Here is a 19675-nt window from a genome sequence, read left to right on the forward strand (position 1 = left end):
CAAATGATGTTCTCAGACTACTGGTCACTTGGTAAAGAGGAAGAGTCATGTGCTTTGGGGAGTGTAAGAGAGAGGAGGGGTATGGGTGTGGGGTGGGGAGAAGAACTGAACTGGGTCATGAAAAAGATTACTGAGACTTGTTAAGGATGACACTAAGTTGTCCCAGTAAGCTAAAAACTGTTTCAATTTTTAAGTTTCACATCCCAGGAACTCCTTCAGTTTCAGACAAGCCAGAACCATTGGTCACTGTAGATATCACTGATATTGGAGACTAAAAATCTATAGAAAAAGGAATCTGTAGGATTAAATAATTTTTCCTAGAGGATTTCAGCAGCCAAGGAGTAGAGCCAGGAGTATGGGTGTTTGGATTGATCCCACTTAACAGGGAGGTTGTTGAAAAAAAGATGACTGGTAGGGGATATTGAGAGAGTTAAAATGATCCAGAGAGGGCAGAGTGGGAGGTGAGGCTAGGTTGGTCCCCTCTCAGGGTAACAACTTGAGTCTGCATCTCCTGGGTCTGGTCTTCTGTCCAGATTCCTGGACTTATTTCTTATTTCTCAATGAATTAAAGTGTGGAATAATTCTCTGATAAGAGAGTTAGACACACAAGAGCAGAGGACCCTTCAGTAAAGAACACCAAACAGGTAGTCCTCCTCAATCATCCTTTAAGGTTCTGTAGAATCATGGAAAGCTAGAACTTGAAGAAACCTAAGATTCTTCTAGTCCAGTTACTCCCCTGGACATCTTAAGGTTGTGTTTCCATTACAAATGAGTAAGTAAAGATTGTTTGACATTTTCTGTCTAATTGTGAGAGTGACTGAAGCAATCACTGAAAGAGAAGTTCAGTTTGGTTAAGAAAGCGGAAATAACCACAACTGATAGCCAGGTTATTGCAGATGTCTTAACGATATTGCTTTAATACATAATATTTTGCTCTATGGCGAAGAGAATATCAGACAGGATAAGAATTTTATTGGTTCTATGCTGTGCAGACTGAGATTAATGCCAGTTACATGGCTGCTGATAAAAGGATGTAAAGAACAAACTCATTGTTCAATATTGAATAATCTTGTGATCAGTGTGTCCAAAATAGCAGTATGATTTGTTAATAAATTCAATTCAGAGGCAGTTGTTAAGTATCTATTATTGTGTGTCAATACTTAGATGTCATAGGACAGAAATCAACAATTCACTTGACCTGCCTGGGTTTGACAAGTGTGGTAGGCAGAATAATGTATCCCACCCCCAAGCCCATTGTCCATGTATTAATCCCAGGAATCTGTGAATATATTGTTTTATGCCATTATTATATGGCAAGAGGGAATTAAGGTTTCAGATGGAATTAAGTTTGCTAATCAGTTGACTTTAAAATAGTGATGAGATTATCCTGAATTACCTGGGTGGGTCCAGTGTAATCACAAGGCATCTTAAAAGATGGAAGAGGGAGGCAGAAAAGTTAGTGTCAAAATGATGCAATATGAGGGACTTACTGGTGGTTCAATGGTTAAGAATCCACCTTCTAGTAAAGGGGACATGGGTTCAGCCCTTGGTTGGGGAACTAAGATCCTACATGCCATGGGGCAACCAAGACTGTGAGCCACAACTAGAGAAAGCCTGTGCACATCAATAAAGACCAGTGAAGTCAATTTTTTTTTAAAAAGGTGCAATATTAGAAAGCCATTGCTGGCTTTGAAGATGGAAGGTGAATAGTAGCCAAGGAATGCAGAAAGACTGTAGAAGCTTGAAAAGACAGGAAAACAGATTCTTTTCTATAGCCTTCAGAAAGGAATACAGCCTCTGACACCTTGTTTTTAACCCAATGAGACCCATTTTAGACTTCTGACCTCTAGAACCATGAGATAATAAGTTTGTGTTGTTTTAAGCCACTAAGTTTGTGGTAATTTGTTGTATCAGCAATAGGAAAATAACACAGAGAAGTGAAGGGGTGTCAGGAGACAACATGGAGTGGTGGCGGGTGGAAGCCTGGAGAGTGCCTGCCCAACATGTAGCTCCTGTTCAGTGCCAGCCAATATTTCTCAGAGGGAATAAAAGTTCACAGTTTTCAAATTTTTCCAAATAAGGTGAAAATATAGATTTCTGTGCGAAAGTTATTATTTTTATTTAATTATTTGAAATTAATTCAAATAACAAAAATGAGTTGTGCATGTACAGAAATAGATCTATATGAGGATAGTCATCACAGTATTGTTGGTGTAGCAAAGATTGGACACAAATGTCTATCATGTATAAATAAATAAGTTTAAATATATATGGGCTTCCCTGATAGTTTAGTTGGTAAAGAATCTGCCTGCAGTACAGGAGACCCCAGTTCGATTCCTGGGTCAGGAAGATCCCCTGGAGAAGGGAAAGGCTATTCACTCCAGTACTCTGGCCTGGAGAATTCCATGGACTGTATAGTCCATGAAGTCACAAAAATGTTTTATATACGTTTAAATATATATGATGAAAAACACACACTTTAGTTAAGGCAATGAACTGTATACTCTAAACATGTTAAGTAAAGATGTAAAACAGAAAAAAAAAGATATAAAACAGAATGAGGTATGTAGCATGACATCTCATTTATTAGGACAAATATATAGCCATAAAATTAATATATGCAGTTTAGGGATACTTATACATATAAATAAAGAGAGTAATGTGATCAGGGATGTGTGTGGACTGGTGATGATCAGGTGCTGTGAGCTAAGGTTCTCAATCCCCAGCTTTGATTGCTCACTATGTAGGCCAGACCAGAGAAGGTTGTGAGTTGAGTTGGATCCTGGGTTTCCATGGGAACTACAGTGGTAACAAGGACATAATTCATCCCTTCAAAAGTCTTACGGAGAATTGGGGCAGAAAGTTGTGAAAAATGAAGCTTAAAAAATCCAGTTATAAAAAACTAAACATGAATTCATTCATTAATTTATTCATTCACACATTCATTTATTTATTCAACATTCATTGAAATATTTATTAAGCACCTGCTGTGCTCCCAGCAGTTTGTTGCATTGCAGTGTATCTGTGTAGCACACGATTTGGTTGTAAGAATAGTAAGAGCTATGTTTAATTTGGTTTTTAAAATCCACCCTGCTTCCACCCTAAGATTAGGTCCAACAATTGTGACATGGAAGTGAGACTTTCTGGGTAAGTCTTAGATTCGTCTTAGGCTCCTCTTGACAGAAAGGGCATTATTCCTGTTCTAACACCACATAAGATTGTTGTGAGAAAATAAGCAGGAAAGCACTTGTGTAGGAGGAGGCATTCCACAAATGGAAAACAACTTTACTGGGCTTCATTTCCACTTTTGGCATGGTTCTTCCCCATGCCTCTACTTCTTTTCTAATTTGCCTCTGCCTGTTGCTTCTGCTACTGCTGTGAAGTCGCTTCAGTCGTGTCTGACTCTGTGCGACCCCATAGATGGCAGCCCGCCAGGCTCAGCCATCCCTGGGATTCTCCAGGCAAGAACACCAGAGTGGGTTGCCATTTCCTTCTCCAATGCATGAAAGTGAAAGGTGGAAGTGAAGTCGCTCAGTCGTGTCTGACTCTTAGCGACCCCATTGACTGCAGCCCACCAGGCTCCTCTGTCCATGGGATTTTCCAAGCAAGAGTACTGGAGTGGGGTGCCATTGCCTTCTCTGTTGCCTCTGCCAGTGTCTGGTCAATGCCATCATTGCTGGTTCCTAGTTCACTGGGAACACAGGCACTCAGAGTCCCACAACACTCCACTTCAGTCTGGCTTGCAATTTAATCAAGACAGGATATTCCTAAAACACTTCCTTTATCACAGTCATAAACTCACAAAGGAAGGGATTTAGATAACTTCTTCAATCTTGTGTACTTTGCAGGAATCCCAGATGACTCACCTTGGAAATTTCTTCTTTGTGTCTGTTTCCAGCCTTTCCATTAAATTTTTCTAAATTGCCTGCTGTGGTGAGGATGTGGTCATAGTTTCCCTTTGTTCTAGACAATTCCTTTATCCAAGTTATACCAATTTAAACAATCTTCTCCCCTACAGGCAGTTACAAAGATTCATTTGTGGGAAAAATTTTCCTGGAATAGAAGTGTTCATGCTGTGATGTTTCCTAGAGAAAAATTTATTCCTGATAATAGGTCTCAGAGAGTCTGCCTGATTCCCACTGATACACATCTGTTCAATAAAGAGACATGTCTTTGGAATCAGTGAGATTTTAGAACAGCTCATTGAAGGAAGTATGAAGATCAGGTTGGGGCAAATTTTCACATTGGAACCAAATACCTCTATCAGAATAATAAAACTTGTTGAGATTTATTAACACTTATTGACAATTTAAAACCAAAAGCTTCTGATGAAATGAAACAATGACCTGAAATTTATGGAGAGATGGCTCTGTTTTATAGTTGGAGTTCTTGAGTATTTTTGGTGTTAAAACAATGCATGATTATAAGGGGATGTTAGCTATAAACTGAAGCTACTTCCTAGAGGGAATACATTTTGCAATAACTCCCATTCAGCTGAAGTTCTCTGCAAACCAAGGAAGAGTTGAATTCCTCGTATTTACTTTTTATTGTTTGAAAATTGCTATTGCATTGCAAGTGTTATAGATGTTTGGGAAAGAAGAATGAGCCATTATTAGAAACATATCCCTGGGGCATAATTTAGCATCACTAGTAGGAGATGGAAGAAATGGCTCCAAACTGAAAAGGCAATGTCTGAGAAATATTATCAGTAACAAGCTACTAAAACTAAACACTGTCCTGATTAGAATCAGCAGGAGTTTGGCAACATAAAAAGGCATTATAAAAACCTATGGAAAGAGGAAAAGAGAAAGTAGCCTTATTGGTAAGGTAGGTTGTACTATTGGAGAAGGCAATGGCATCCCACTCCAGTACTCTTGCCTGGAAAATCGCATGGACGGAGGAGCCTGGTAGGCTGCAGTTCATGAGGTCGCTAAGAGTCGGATACGACTGAGCTACTTTACTTTCACTTTTCACTTTCATGCATTGGAGAAGGAAATGGCAACCCACTCCAGTGTTCTTGCCTGGAGAATCCCAGGGATGGGGGAACCTGGTGGGCTGCCGTCTTTGGGGTCACACAGAGTCGGACACGACTGAAGCAACTTAGCAGCAGCAGCAGCAGGTTTTACTATGGTAAAGAAAACATTCCAAATAATTTATTAAAAAGTGGAGAAAGTATTAATAGTCCTCTTGCAGAGTTGTTACACATCAGTTTTTGTTTTTTTTTTTTAAAGGACTCAAAGTGTTTTGCAAAGTGTAAATATGCTTCATGGACTTCTGAGGTATTCTGCATATGGTTACATTATAAAGACAAATACAATGACTGAAAATTTGACTCACCTACAGGCATAGAAAGTTGAAAGGGAAATTAGGACTTGAATACAAGTATTACCCTCATCATGGAAACTCTTTAATTGGCACATGTGATATTTGAAATATTTTTTGTATAAACTGAGAATTCACAAAACATTTTAATTGTATTCTTAATAGTCTTCCTGTGTTTGTTCTGACAGTATAAATTATTTTTCTCTCAAAATAATTGGAAGGAAAAAGAAATTAATTTAAATAACTAGAGAAATAAAACATTATTTGATCTTTTAGACCATACCTTTTGGAATTGGGTTAATTAAAAACTGTTTTTATTTAAATTTGTTTTATGATTATAAAGAAGTAAATCTTACACATAATAAAAATTCAAATAGTGCATGATAAGTTTAAAATGGAAAACAAAGATATCTCTTTCTCAGAGTAATTAAGGAAACAATCCCATTCACCATTGCAAAAAGAATAAAATACCCAGGAATACACCTACCTAAAGAGACAAAATACCTGTATGCAGAAAACTGTAAGATACTGATGAAAGAAATCAATGACACAAACAGAGAGGTATATGCCAAGTTCTTGGACTGGAAGAATGAATACTGTCAAAATGACTGTACTAATCAAAGCAAGCTACAGATTCAATGCAATCCCTATCAAATTACCAATGGCATTTTCACAGAACTAGAACAAAAAATTTCACAATTTGTGTGGAAACACAAAAGACCCCAAATAGCCAAAACAATCTTGAGAAAGAAAAATGGAGCTGGTGGAATTAACCTCTCTGACTTTAAATTATACTAGAAAGCTACAGTCATCAAGACAGTATGGTACTGGCACAAAAACAGAAATATAGACCAATGGAACAAGATAGAAAGCCCAGAGATAAACCTACACACATACAGGCAACTTATCTTTGATAAAGGAGGCAAGAATATACAATGGAAAAAAGAGACCCTTTTCAGTAAGTGTTGCTGGGAAACCTGGACAGCTGCATGTGAAATAATGAAATTAGAACACTTCCAAACACCATACACAAAAATAAACTCAAAATGGATTAAAGACTTAAATGTAAGGCCAGAAACTATAAAGTTCTTAATGGAAAACATAGGCCGTACATTTTGTGACATAAATTGCACGAAAATTCTCTCTGACCCCTAGATTAATGGAAATAAAAACAAAAATAAACAAATGTGACCTAATAAAACATAAAAATTTTTGACAGGAAAGGAAACTATCAGTTCAGTTCAGTTGCTTAGTTGTGTCTGACACTTTGCAACCCCATGGATAGCAACATGCTAGGCTTCCCTGTCCATAACCAACTCCCAGAGCTTACTCAAACTCATGTCCACCGAGTATGTGATGCCATCCAACCATCTCATCCTCTGTTGTCCCCTTCTTCTCCTGCCTTCAATCTTTTGCAGCATCAGGGTCTTTTCAAATGAGTCAATTCTTCATATCAGGTGGCCAAAATATTGGCGTTTCAGCTTCAGCATCAGTCCTTCCAGTGAATAATCAAGACTGATTTGCTTTAGGATGGACTGGTTTGATCTCCTTGCAGTCCAAGGGACCCTCAAGTCTTCTTCAACACCACAGTATTAAAAACATCAATTCTTCAGTGCTCAGCTTTCTTTATAGTCCAATTCTCACATCCATACATGACTACTGGTAAAACTGTAGCTTTGACTAGATGGACCTTTGTTGGCAAAGTAATGTCTCTACTTTTTAATATGTTTTCTAGGTTTGTCATAGCTTTTCTTCCATAGTGCAGGTGTCTTTTAATTTCATGGCTTCAGTGATTTTGGAGCTCAAAAAAATAGTCTGTCACTGTTTCCATTGTTTCCCCATCTATTTGCCATGAAGTGATGAGACAGGATGCCATGATCTTAGTTTTTTGAATGTTGAGTTTTAAGACAACTTTTTCACTCCCTTCTTTCACTTTCATCAAGAGGCTCTTTAGTACTTCTTTGCTTTCTGCCACAAGGGTGGAGTCATTCTGCATATATGAGGTTATTGATATTTCTCCTGGAAATCTTGATTTCAGCTTGTGCTTCATCCAGCTCAGCATTTCACACGATGTACTCTGGATACAAGTTAAATAATCAGGGTGACAATATACAGCCTTGATGTACTCCCTTCCCAATTTGGAGCCAGTCTGTTGTTCCATGTCCAGTTCTAACTGTTGCTTCTTGACCTTCATACAGGAAACTATAAATAAGATTAAAATGTAAATCCTCAGAATGGGATAATATAATTATAAACAAAGCAACTCACAAAGGGTTAATCTCAAAAATATAAAAGCAGCTCATGCAGCTCAATATCAGAAACAAACAACCCAATTAAAAAACGGACAGAAGAATGCCTAAACAGGCATTTCTCCAAAGAAGACATACAGGTGGCCAACAAACACACGAAAAGATGCTCAACGTCACTCATTATTAGAGAACTATAAATCAGAACTACAATGAGGAATCATTTCACATCAGTCAGAATCTATCTATCTATCTATCTTGGCTATCATCAAAAAAATCTACAAATGATAAATGCTGGAGAGGATGTGGAGAAAAAGGAACCTTCTTGTATTGATGGTGGGAATGTAAACTGATACAGCCATTATGGAAAACTATGGATATTCCTTTAAAAATGAGGAATAAAACTATAATACCCAGCAATCACACTACTGGGCATATATTCTGAGAACCACAGTTCTAAAAGACACATGTACCCCAATGTTCATTGCAGCAATGTTTATAATAGCCAGTACATGGTAGCAAACTAGATGTCCAACAGATGAGTGGATGTTGTAGTACATTTGTACAATGGGATATTACTCAGCCATAAAAAGGAATAAGTTTAAGTCAGTTGTAATTAGGCAGATGAACCTAGAGCCTCTCATACAGAGTGAAGTAAGTCAGAAAGAGAAAGACAAGTATTGCATACTAACTCGCATAAATGAAATCTAGAAAAATGGTACTGACTATCCAGTAGACAGTGGACTGGTGGACACAGTGGGGAAAGTTGAGGGTGAGATGAATTGAAAAAGTAGCATTGACGTATATACACCATCATGTGGGAAGTTGATAAATAACACAGGGAGCCCAGTCTGGTGCTCTGTCATGACCTAGAAGGGTGAGCCAGTGGAGGGGAGGCAGCTCAGGAGGGAGGGATATATATACAATTATATATATATTGCATTGTTGTATGGCAGAAACAACACAGAATTATAAAGTGATTTTCCACCAATTAAAATATAAATAAAATTAAAAACAAATCTTTCTCTGAATCCTGTTCCCATGCCCTGGAGTTTAAATATTAACTCTTTCAATTAATATGGTTTTAAATGCTTCTATAATATCATTTTCCTCTGTGTATACACAATGCTGTATATTATACAGCATATAAACTGTATATCAGAATCATAATCCTTCTGATTATGAGTTGAATGAGTAATGGATACTGCTTTATACATTACCTTTTCTACTTGTCTGAATATCTTGTGTATCTTATCTTTCCAAATCAGTGCATTAGACTTACCTTTTTTTCAAGGATGGTACACCATTCTATTTTGTGTTTTACAACAAGTCTTTAACCAACCTTTATTAATACACATTTAAGTTTTCTTCCTTTCTTAGAAGAAGAACTAAAGAGCCTCTTGATGAAAGAGGAGAGTGAAAAAGTTGGCTTAAACTCAGCATTCATAAAACTAAGATCATGGCATCCAGTCCCATCACTTCCTGGCAAATAGATGGGGAAAAAGTAGAAACAGTGACAGACTTTATTTTTTTGGGCTCCAAAATCACTGCAGATGGTGACTGTAGCCATGAAATTAAAAGATGCTTACTCCTTAGAAGAAAAGTTATGACCAACCTAGACAACATATTAAAAAGCAGAAACATTACTTTGCCAAAAAAGGTCCATCTAGTCAAGGCTATGGTTTATCCAGTAGTCATGTATGGATGTGAGAGTTAGACTATAAAGAAAGCTGAGCATCAAAGAATTGATGTTTTTGAAATGTGGTGTTGGAGAAGACTCTTGGGAGTCCCTTGGACTGCAAGGAGATCCAACCAGTCTATTCTTTTAGGAAATCAGTTCTGAATATTCATTGGAAGGACTGATGTTGAAGCTGAAACTCCAATACTTTGGCCACCTGATGCGAAGAACTGACTTGTTAGAAAAGACCCTGATGCTGGGAAAGATTGAAGGTGGGAGGAGAAGGGGATGACAGAGGATGAGATGGTTGGATGGCATCACCGACTCTATGGACATGAGTTTGAGTAAACTCTGGGAGTTGGTGATGGACAGGGAGGCCTTGCATGCTGCAGTCCATGGGGTCACAAAAAGTCAGACACGACTGAGTGACTGAACTGAACTGAAGTTTTCCTCCTGTGTGTATGTTTATGTGTGTGTGTGCACATGCATGCTAAAACAAACAATGCTACAGTTCATCTCAAATGTATATACATTTGCACACTCATGCAAGTATAACTGGAGGGAAATATTCTTTCACGTTTTTGCCAAACGAAGAGCATATGTATATTAAATTTTACCAGATATTTCCAAATTGTTCGTAAGAGGATGTATCAGTGTCTTCTCTCTAAAAGTGTAAGAAAAGAACTGCTTAAGTCCCTCAATGGAGTTGTAAATTCCATTGTGTGCTGTTTCTTCAGTTGTGTCCAACTCTTTGCAACCCTATGGACTCCAGCCCCAACTCCTCTGTTCATGAGATTCTCCAGGCAAGAATACTGGAATGGGTTGCCTTGCCCTCCTCAAGGAATCTCCCTGACCTAGGGATCAAACTCACATCTCTTCTGTCTCCTGCATTGGCAGGGAGGTTCTTTACCAGGGCTTAACTGGTGGTTCATACAGTAAAGAATCTGCCTGCAATGCAGGAGATCCAGTTTCAATCCCTGTGTTGGGAGGATCCCCTGGAAAAGGGAATGGCTACCCACTCCATTTTCTTGCCTGGAGAATTCCATGAACAGAGGAGCCTGGCAGACTATAGTCCATGGGGTCGCAAGGAATCTGACATGACTGACTAAGTTACCACACTATCTGACGGCAAACAATGGTATCCCATTGCTGTATTTTTATATCTTTAATCAAGAATGAGATTGAGGATCTTTCTCTGTGTTTGTTTCCCATTTAAGTTCTTTTTTCTCTGAAATGTTAGTTCATGTCCTTGTGACTAATCTTCTCATTATCTTTCTTTATTGATTTGTCAGAACTTTTTTATATATTAAGGAAATGATTCATCATTCTCTCACATTGTCTGAAAATACTTTTGGTTTTTCTTTGCATTTTGACTTTTCAATGAATATTTTTGCACACTGAATTTTATATACCAACATTTATCAAATTCTTCTTTTAGAGTTCCTGGAGTTTTGTTTGATGCATAGAAAGGTTTTTTTCATTCTGTGTTTACAAAAATGTTCACTCAAATTTTATTTTTGTTATTTTACATTTTAATTTTTTTTTTAATCTTTGAAGCATCTAGAATGTATTCTGTAGAAAAGAATGAGACAGGAAACTATTTTAATTATTTTTTGTAAATGGCTAGTGTGTCATAGCTTACTTACTGAATAATTTATTACTTCCCTAGTGAAGTAATTTCATGTTAAAATGAATTAATCAGTTTCAATTAAAAATGAAATAATATATTTAGCTTTATTTTCATACTATCCATTTTGTCCATTTCCTCTGTATATATTTTTCTATGCTAATACTGAATAATTTTCAATGGCAGTTGCTTTAAAGCATGTTAACTACCTAGTGGGGCTAGTTTCCCCTCATTGCTCTTTTTTCATGTAATTTTCCTAGCTAAACCAGTGTGTTCATTTTTCTAGATGATCTTGATCACTATTAAGAGACATTGCAAACAAATCAATAGGTTTATATTGATTTCATAGATTAATTGGAGGGAGAATTGACATCAAATTTTCTTCTTATTAGTCTTGTAAGGTTCTTATTAAGTTTATTTTATTTTTAGTTTTTTTCCCTTTTTACTATTGTTAATGTGGTATTTTGTCCTACTGTGTTTTGAATTTTTTATTGTATTTGAAAAATAGATGGATCAATGATATGGTACACAGATGATTAGCTTGGCCTGCAGTATTATATTTATGTATAGAAATTACCTATCTATCTATTCTCTATATTGTGCTTTTGTAGCAGTGTTATTCGTTGTAATAAGAGTTTTAAAATTTGCCTTCTTTTTCATGCTCTGGAATATTTAGCCTCAGAACTATGTTTTTTGAAGGTTTGATAAAATTCATACCATCTGGACTATAATTTTATCCACATTTCAAATGTATTGCATAGTACAGACAATATATCCTCCTGTAATTCAATTTATTTTATGTGTTTATGTCCTAAAATTTTATGCTTGTTTTTAAACATCTTGATTAGTTTACCTACTTAAAATTTTTTCTTTATTTGATTTTTGAAGGAATCAGCTCTTGAATAAATTTTCTTGCCTAATCTATCTTTTGCCTATTGAATTTTTATTATTTTCTTTCTTTAATTTTAATATTTCTTGGTTCTTTTTCTTTAGTTGAGTTAGTTTTTACTTTACCTTGCTTAGAAATACATTTTAGACTATTATTGTTCTATTAGAGCTTTGCTATTTCTGTGTTTAATTGGTTTCAGTGTATAGGGCATTTATAGCTGTTACTTTCCAGATATACTACAGTCTTAACTTTTGATTTTTAATATTTTCAAGTGGCTGGATTTTTCTGTTTCATTTGTTACTTAACTGTTAATTTTCTTGTATTATGGGCAGTGAATGGTTTCTGTATTATTTACACTTTGGGTAAGTTATTGTGATTTCTTCTGTGGCAAAATATGTAATCAGTTTTTGTACACATTCCATGAGCTTAAAAAAAACATGTGTTCTGTTTTTGGGAGATACAGAAATCAGTAAACCATTCATTCACTCAATAAGTAATACATAAATGCATAATTATTAATTTTAAATATAAGTATTTATATATCCAGATTCCATCCAAAGCACTAGGGATGGTAGAGTGAGTAAGACAAAGTAAATTTTTGGTAGTGTTTGAGGAGCTTTTGTTCTAGTGAAGGAGACAGAAAATAATCAAGCAAATACATACAGATGCATTTTCATTTCTGACAGATGCTTTGAAGAAAAGTCAATCATGTAAGGAGGTAGGGAATGACTAGCCTGAGGAGATGAGAGAGCACCATGTTAGAGGGTCCTTGGCAAAGGCCTTCTGGAGTGGTGACATTTGAGCAGGGACTTGTGGGAAGTAAGTGAGGGAGCAGTTATTCATGAGAGAGGAGCATGACTGACAGAGAAATAGAACTGGAGGTGAGAAGACTTGGGTATTTGGGGAGAGCAACACGAAGGTCCAACTGAACAGCATAGAGTGAGTGAAGAGGACCATGGCTGGAAATAGGTCAGAGAGACAGACAGGAATCACAATAATGAGTTTGGAAAGACAATGGAGATTTTTGAACCAAGGAGAGATACAATCTTTTTCATGTTTTTAAAATGCAGTTATCTATTAAGTCTGTTATATTATAATATTTAAATATTTTATGTATCTTTATTTATTATACTTTTGTCTACTTGGTTTGTCAGAGATTCAGAAAGATGGGTAAGTATTTCTCCTACTGTGCTTCTTACTGTTTATTTCCAACTTGTATGTCATGTTTTCTTTATGTGATTTGATGCTATGTTAGCTAAGGATAAAAGTTTCAATCACTTTACTTTGGATTCATTTTAAAGATCTCTTCCTTTTCTAGTGTAATGATTTTCCCCTTGAAGTCACCCATTATGAGTCAATATTGCAGAGATTGCTTCATTTTTGTTTGAATTTTCTTGGTAAGTCTTACTTATCCTTTTTTAGAAAACATTGTCATGTTAAAAATTTTTTTTAATTTATCTTTTATTGGAGTTTAGTTGCTTTACACTTCCCTGATAGCTCAGTTGGTGAAGAATCTGCCTGGAATGCAAGAGACCCTGGTTCGATTCTTGGGTTAGGAAGATCCCCTGGAGAAGGGATAGGCCAACCACTCCAGTATTCTTGGGCTTGCCTTGTGGCTCAGTTGGTAAAGAATCTGGCTACAATGCAGGAGACCTGAGTTCGATCCCTGGGTTGGGAAGATCCCCTGGAGAAGGGAAAGGCTACCCACTCCAGTATTCTGGCCTGGAGAATTCCATTGACTGTATCGTCCATGGGGTTGCAAAAAGTCGGACATGACTGAGTGACTTTCACTTTCACTTAGTCACTTTACAATGTTGTGTTAGTTTCTGCTGTATAGCAAGGTGAATCAATTGTACCTATACATATGTCCCCTCTTTGTCACCAAAGAGCATTGAATAGAGTTCCTTGTGCTATACAGTAGGTTCTCACTAGTTATCTGTTTTACACATAGTAGTGTATATATGCCAACCCCAATCTCCCAGTTTATATCACTCTCCTCTTATCCTCCCCCTTGGTGTCCATACATTTGTTCTCTTTGCAAATAAGTTCATCTATATCATTTTTCTAGATTCCACATATATATGTTAATATATAACATTTGTTTTTCTCTTTCTGACTTAATTTATGCTATATGACAGTCTCTAGGCCCATCTATATCTCTGCAAATGGCACAATTTCTTTCCCTTTTATGACCAAGTAATAGTCCATTGTATATATGTGCAAATGTTCTGTTGTATATATGTGCCACATCTTCTTTATCCATTCCTCTGTTGATGGACATTTAGGTTGCTTTCAGGGCCTGGCTATAATAAATAGGGCTGCAGTGAACACTGGGGTGCATGTATCTTTTGTAGTTATGGTTTTCTCTGGGTGTATGGCCAGGAGTAGGGTTGTTGAGTCACATGGTAGTTCTACTTTTAGTTTTCTAAGAAACCTCCATATTGTTCTCTGAAGTGGCTGCATCAATTTTTGTTCCCACCAACAGTGTAACAGGGTTCCCTTTTATTCACACCCTCTCCAGTATTTGTTGCTTACAGATTTTTTGATGATAGCCATCCATTCTGACTGGTATGAGGTGATACCTCCTTGAAGTTTTGATTTACATGTTTTCTAACAATTAGTGATGTTGAGCATCTTTTCATGTGCCTCTTGGCCATCTGTATGTCTTCTTTGGAGAAACGTCTATTCAGGTCTTTTGCCTATTTCTTTCTTTCTTTTTTTTTTTTTGGTATTGAGCTGCATAAGCTGTTTGTATATTTTGGAGATTAATCCTTTGTCAGTTGCTGCATTTGCAAATATTTTCTCCTTTTCTTTTTTTTTGTGTCTTATTTATGGTTTGCTTTGCTGTGCAAAAGCTGTTAAGTTTAATTAGGTCTCATTTGTTTATTTTTATTTTAATTTTCATTACTGTAGGAGATGAGTCAAAAAATACCTTGCTGTGATTTATATCAAATAGTGTTCTACCTTTGTTTTCCTTTGAGTTTCATAGTGTTTGGCCTTATTTTAAGTCTTTAATCCCTTTTGAGTTCTGAGTCATGCTTTATCAATATCATACAGTCAAAGAGTTAGATTTTAAAATTTAATCTATTTTTCCTTATTAAAAATTTTATAATTTGTATGTAAGTGTTTGGTGGTTAATTCTCCAAATTTGCATATATACTTAAGTCCATTTCTTGATTTTTAGATGGTATGTATTGAATTACCACTGTGAAATTTGTATAAATTGACATGCTTCCCAGTCACATCCTTACTTAATAATCTACCTTCTTTAATAATATTTACGTTGTATTCTATAATTCTAATTCTCTCAGTCATTTAGACACATCCAATTTCTTTATTACACAATAAATCTCCTGAGATATTTATTTTAATTAATTTTTGTTTTTATTAAATTAAAAATTCTAGAAATTAAAAAAAAACTTTTTTAAACAGTTCTCAGAATTACTTTATATCTATTATATTCTTGATTCTCTCATAAGGTCTGACGTATAATAAACCTTGGCTACATATGCAATTTTGGAGTCCAATTTATTTTCAATAAAAGTTTGTAGACATTGTTGAGGAAAATTGGAAAAAGTTTTTCCTCTGTTACATATCCTTCAATATTAACACAAGTACCATGATCCCCCATGTGTCTCTTCCTGATCTATCATTGACTCTAATTACATGCATCTTTTATCTTCTTAATTCAATTCTCTTTGACTGTATTTTCAAAACTGTCTTCTAATTTTAGGTGCTTTTTATGTGGTTTTTATTTCTATAATGATTTTATTTCATTTTTTGCTTCCATTTATCATCTGTCAAATTATCTTATTATCCCTCCTTTGGTTTCTTTGTCTTCTTTGATCTTTTATTTTTTCCCGTAGAGTTCAAGTTAGCTTTATATGGAATTTATTTTCTTTGAAATTTTCTTCTATAGGTTTCTTTGAAATGCCTCTTCTGATGTTTAATTTTCAACTAATTTTTGCTGCTTATATTCTTTTCTAACTTTCCTGTAATACCATACTTTAGACCATGTGCTGGTTCTGTTGTTCTTTTTAAAAAATATTTATTTCTTTATTTGGTGTGCCAGGTCTTAGTTGTGGCATGCAGGATATTTTAGTTGTGGCATGTGGGATCTAGTTCCCTTACCAGAAATTGAATATGGGCCCCCTGCATTGGGACTGAAGAGTCTAAGCCACTGGACCACCAGGGAAATCCCTATTTTTCCTTTTATATTGATGTTTCTTGGGCCTGGGCCATTTACTTGCCCAACAGTAGTATGGGGAGGGGTGGGAGGAATGACCTAACCTTGCAATACAGTCTCACACAATTTTTTTTTCTAAATTATATTAATTTATTTACTTTTTATTGAAGGACTATTGTTTTACAGGATTTTGTTGTTTTCTGTCAAACCTCAATATGAATCAGCCATAAGTATACCCCCTCTGGGTTGATACAGAGTCCCTGTTTGAGTTTCCTGGGCCATACAGCAAATTCCTGTTGGCTATTTAATTTACATATGGTAATGCAAGTTTTCATGTTACTTTTTCCATGCATCTCACCCTCTCCCCATGTCCATAAATCTAATCTCTATGTGTTTCTCCATTGTTGCCCTATAAATAAATTCTTCAGTACCATTTTTCTAGATTCCATACACATGCTTTAGTATACAGTATTTATCTTTCTCTTTCTGACTCACTTCACACCGTATAATAAGTTCTAGGTTCATCCAGCTCATTAGAACTGACTCAAAGGCATTCCTTTTTATGGCTGAGTAATATTCCATTGTGTATACGTACCACGATTCTTTATCTATTCATCTGTCAATGGACATATTGACATTGTCACAGGGGTCTCTGATACTATCCTCAGTTCTTTTCTTTCTTTTTACTTTATTCAGAAATTATTTCTACCATTTTATCTTCCAGCTCACTGATTCATTCTTCTGCTTCAGATATTCTGCTTTGATTCCTTCTAGAGTATTTTTAATTTCAGTAATTGTCTTGTTTATTTCTGTATGCTTATTATTTAATTATTATAGGTCTTTGTTAATTGATTCTTGTATTTTCTCCATTTTGTTTTCAAGGTTTTTGATCATCTTGGCTATATCATTATTCCAAATTCTTTTTCAGGTAGTTTGCCTATTTCCTCTTCATTTATTTGGACTTTTGTGTTTCTAGTTTGTTCCTTCATTTGTGTAGTATTTCTCTGCCTTTTAATTATTGTTTTTAACTTATTTTGTTTGAGGTCTCCTTTTCCCTGGTGGCTCAGAGGTTAAAGCATCTGCCTCCAATGTGGAAGACCCAGGTTCGATCCCTGGGTTGGGAAGATCCCCTGGAGAAGGAAATGGCAACCCACTCCAGTACTCTTACCTGGAGAATCCTATGGATGGAGGAGCCTGGTAGGCTCCAGTCCACAGGGTCACAAAGAGTCAGACACAACTGAGTGACTTCACTTCACTTCGCTTCACTTTCCCAGGTTTCAAGGAAAGTTGAATTCTTTCCTTGAAGAAGATTGAACTCTTTCTTCCTTTTGGATTCTGTCTTCCTAAGATTGGTCCAGCGGTTTATGTAAGCTTCCTATAGGGTGAGACTTGTGCTGAATTTTTGTTTGTTTGTTTGTTTTTCCTCTGATGGTCATGGCTGAGTGAGGTGGTAATCCTGTCTGCTGATGACTGGGTTTGTATTCTTGTTTTGTTTTTTGTTTAGATGACAACCCACTCCAGTACTCTTGCCTGGAAAATCCCACGGACAGAGGAGCCTGGTAGGCTGCAGTCCATGGGGTCTCTAAGAGTTGGACACGACTGAGTAACTTCACTTTCACTTTTCACTTTCATGTATTGGAGGAAATGGCAACCCACTCCAGTGTTCTTGCCTCGATAATCCCAGGGATGGGGGAGCCTGGTGGGCTGCCATATCTGGGGTCGCACAGAATTGGACACAACTGAAGTGACTTAGCAGCAGCAGCGCAGGGTGCTACTGGTGGTTGGGTGATGCTGGGTCTTGTATTCAAGTGGTTTCCTTTGTGTGCTGACTATTTGATATCCCCTAGGCTTAGTTTTCCAGAAAAACATCTATTTCTGCTTTATTGACTATGCCAAAGCCTTTGACTGTGTGGATCACAATAAACTGTGGAAAATTCTGAAAGAGATGGGAATACCAGACCACCTGACCTGCCTCTTGAGAAACCTATATGCAGGTCAGGAAGCAACAGTTAGAACTGGACATGGAACAACAGACTGGTTCCAAATAGGAAAAGGAGTACGTCAAGGCTGCATAGTGTCACCCTGCTTATTTAACTTCTATGCAGAGTACATCATGAAAAACGCTGGGCTGGTAGAAGCACAGGCTGGAATCAAGATTGCTGGGAGAAATATCAATAACCTCAGTTATGCAGATGACACCACCCCTATGGCAGAAATTGAAGAGGAACTCAAAAGCCTCTTGATGAAAGTGAAAGAGGAGAGTGAAAAAGTTGGCTTAAAGCTCAACATTCAGAAAACTAAGATCATGGCATCTGCTTCCATCACTTCATGGCAAATAGATGGGGAAACAGTGGAAACAGTGTCAGACTTTATTTTTGGGGGCTCCAAAATCACTGCAGATGATGATTACAGCCATGAAATTAAAAGATGCTTACTCCTTGGAAGGAAAGTTATGACCAACCTAGATAGCATGTTCAAAAGCAGAGACATTACTTTGCCAACAAAGGTTCGTCTAGTCAAGGCTATGGTTTTTCTGTGGTCATGTATGGATGTGAGAGTTGGACTGTGAAGAAAGCTGAGTGCCGAAGAATTGATGCTTTTGAACTGTGGTGATGGAGAAGACTCTTGAGAGTCCCTTGGACTGCCAGGAGATCCAACCAGTCCATTCTAAAGGAGATCAGTCCTGGGTGTTCTTTGGAAGGAATGATGCTAAAGCTGAAACTCCAGTACTTTGGCCACCTCATGCGAAGAGTTGACTCATTGGAAAAGACTCTGATGCCGGAAGGAATTGGGGGCAGGAAGATAAGGGGATGACAAAGGATGAGATGGCTGGATGGCATCACTGACTTGATGGATGTGGGTTTGGATGACCTCCAGGAGTTGGTGATGGACAGAGAGGCCTGGCGTGCTGTGATTCATGGGGTCACAAAGAGTCGGACACGACTGAGCGACTGAACTGAACTGAACTGAACTGAGGCTTAGTTTTCTGGTAGTCTAGGGTCTTAGAGTCAGTGCTCCCATTCCAAAGGCTCAAAGCTTGATCTCTGATCAGGAACGAAGATTCCACAAGTGGTTTGTTATGGCATTGAGTGAGACTAAAACAAATATCCGAAAATAAGAAACCAAAGATGAACCCTAGACAAATGGCAATTCCAAAATCAGGTAAATAATAGTTAAAGTAATGGAATATACATATATACATATACACCCATAAGCAAAGTCAAAGCAGTCCATCAAACATAACGTACAGTTGAATGACCCGGTGAGCAAAAGAAATAAAAAATTATACTCACTAGTTAAGAACAAAACTAACTAAAGCACAAGCTGGAAAACAAAACTAAAGCAAGGTGCCAAGTGGCAAATAAAGCAATGAAGACAAAACTAACAAAAATATTGAGAGGAAAGAAAGAATAGATATGCAAAGTTAAATAGAGGTAGATGAAGATTTATATACATTAAAGATTAACTGCAAGGGGAAAAGAACAGTTAGAAAGGCAAACAAGGAATAAATGTAGAAAAAATATAATAGGTTTAAAAAATTAAAAATTAAGATTATAAAAAAGAGAAAAGAAAATGGAAGAAGAAAGAAAAAAGGAAAACTCCACAGAACTGCAACAGCCCAACATAGAGGCAGAGGTTTATAACAACAATAAAATGTGTGACTGAATATACACGTATACATATACACCCATAAGCAAAATCAAAACACTGCAACAAAAATAAAATA

The 19675-nt window shown here is 36.6% G+C and overlaps 1 non-coding gene across 1 annotated transcript; it reads left to right on the top strand.

Moving 5' to 3' along the window:
- Window positions 1–17000: 17000 nt before the first annotated feature.
- TRNAW-CCA (transfer RNA tryptophan (anticodon CCA)) lies at window positions 17001–17072 on the top strand. The gene has a single exon. It is a non-coding gene; the product is annotated as a tRNA-Trp (tRNA).
- The last annotated feature ends 2603 nt before the right edge of the window (window positions 17073–19675 follow it).

Source organism: Bos taurus, chromosome 1, assembly GCF_002263795.3.
Source record: "Bos taurus isolate L1 Dominette 01449 registration number 42190680 breed Hereford chromosome 1, ARS-UCD2.0, whole genome shotgun sequence".
NCBI classification, from domain to species: domain Eukaryota; kingdom Metazoa; phylum Chordata; class Mammalia; order Artiodactyla; family Bovidae; genus Bos; species Bos taurus.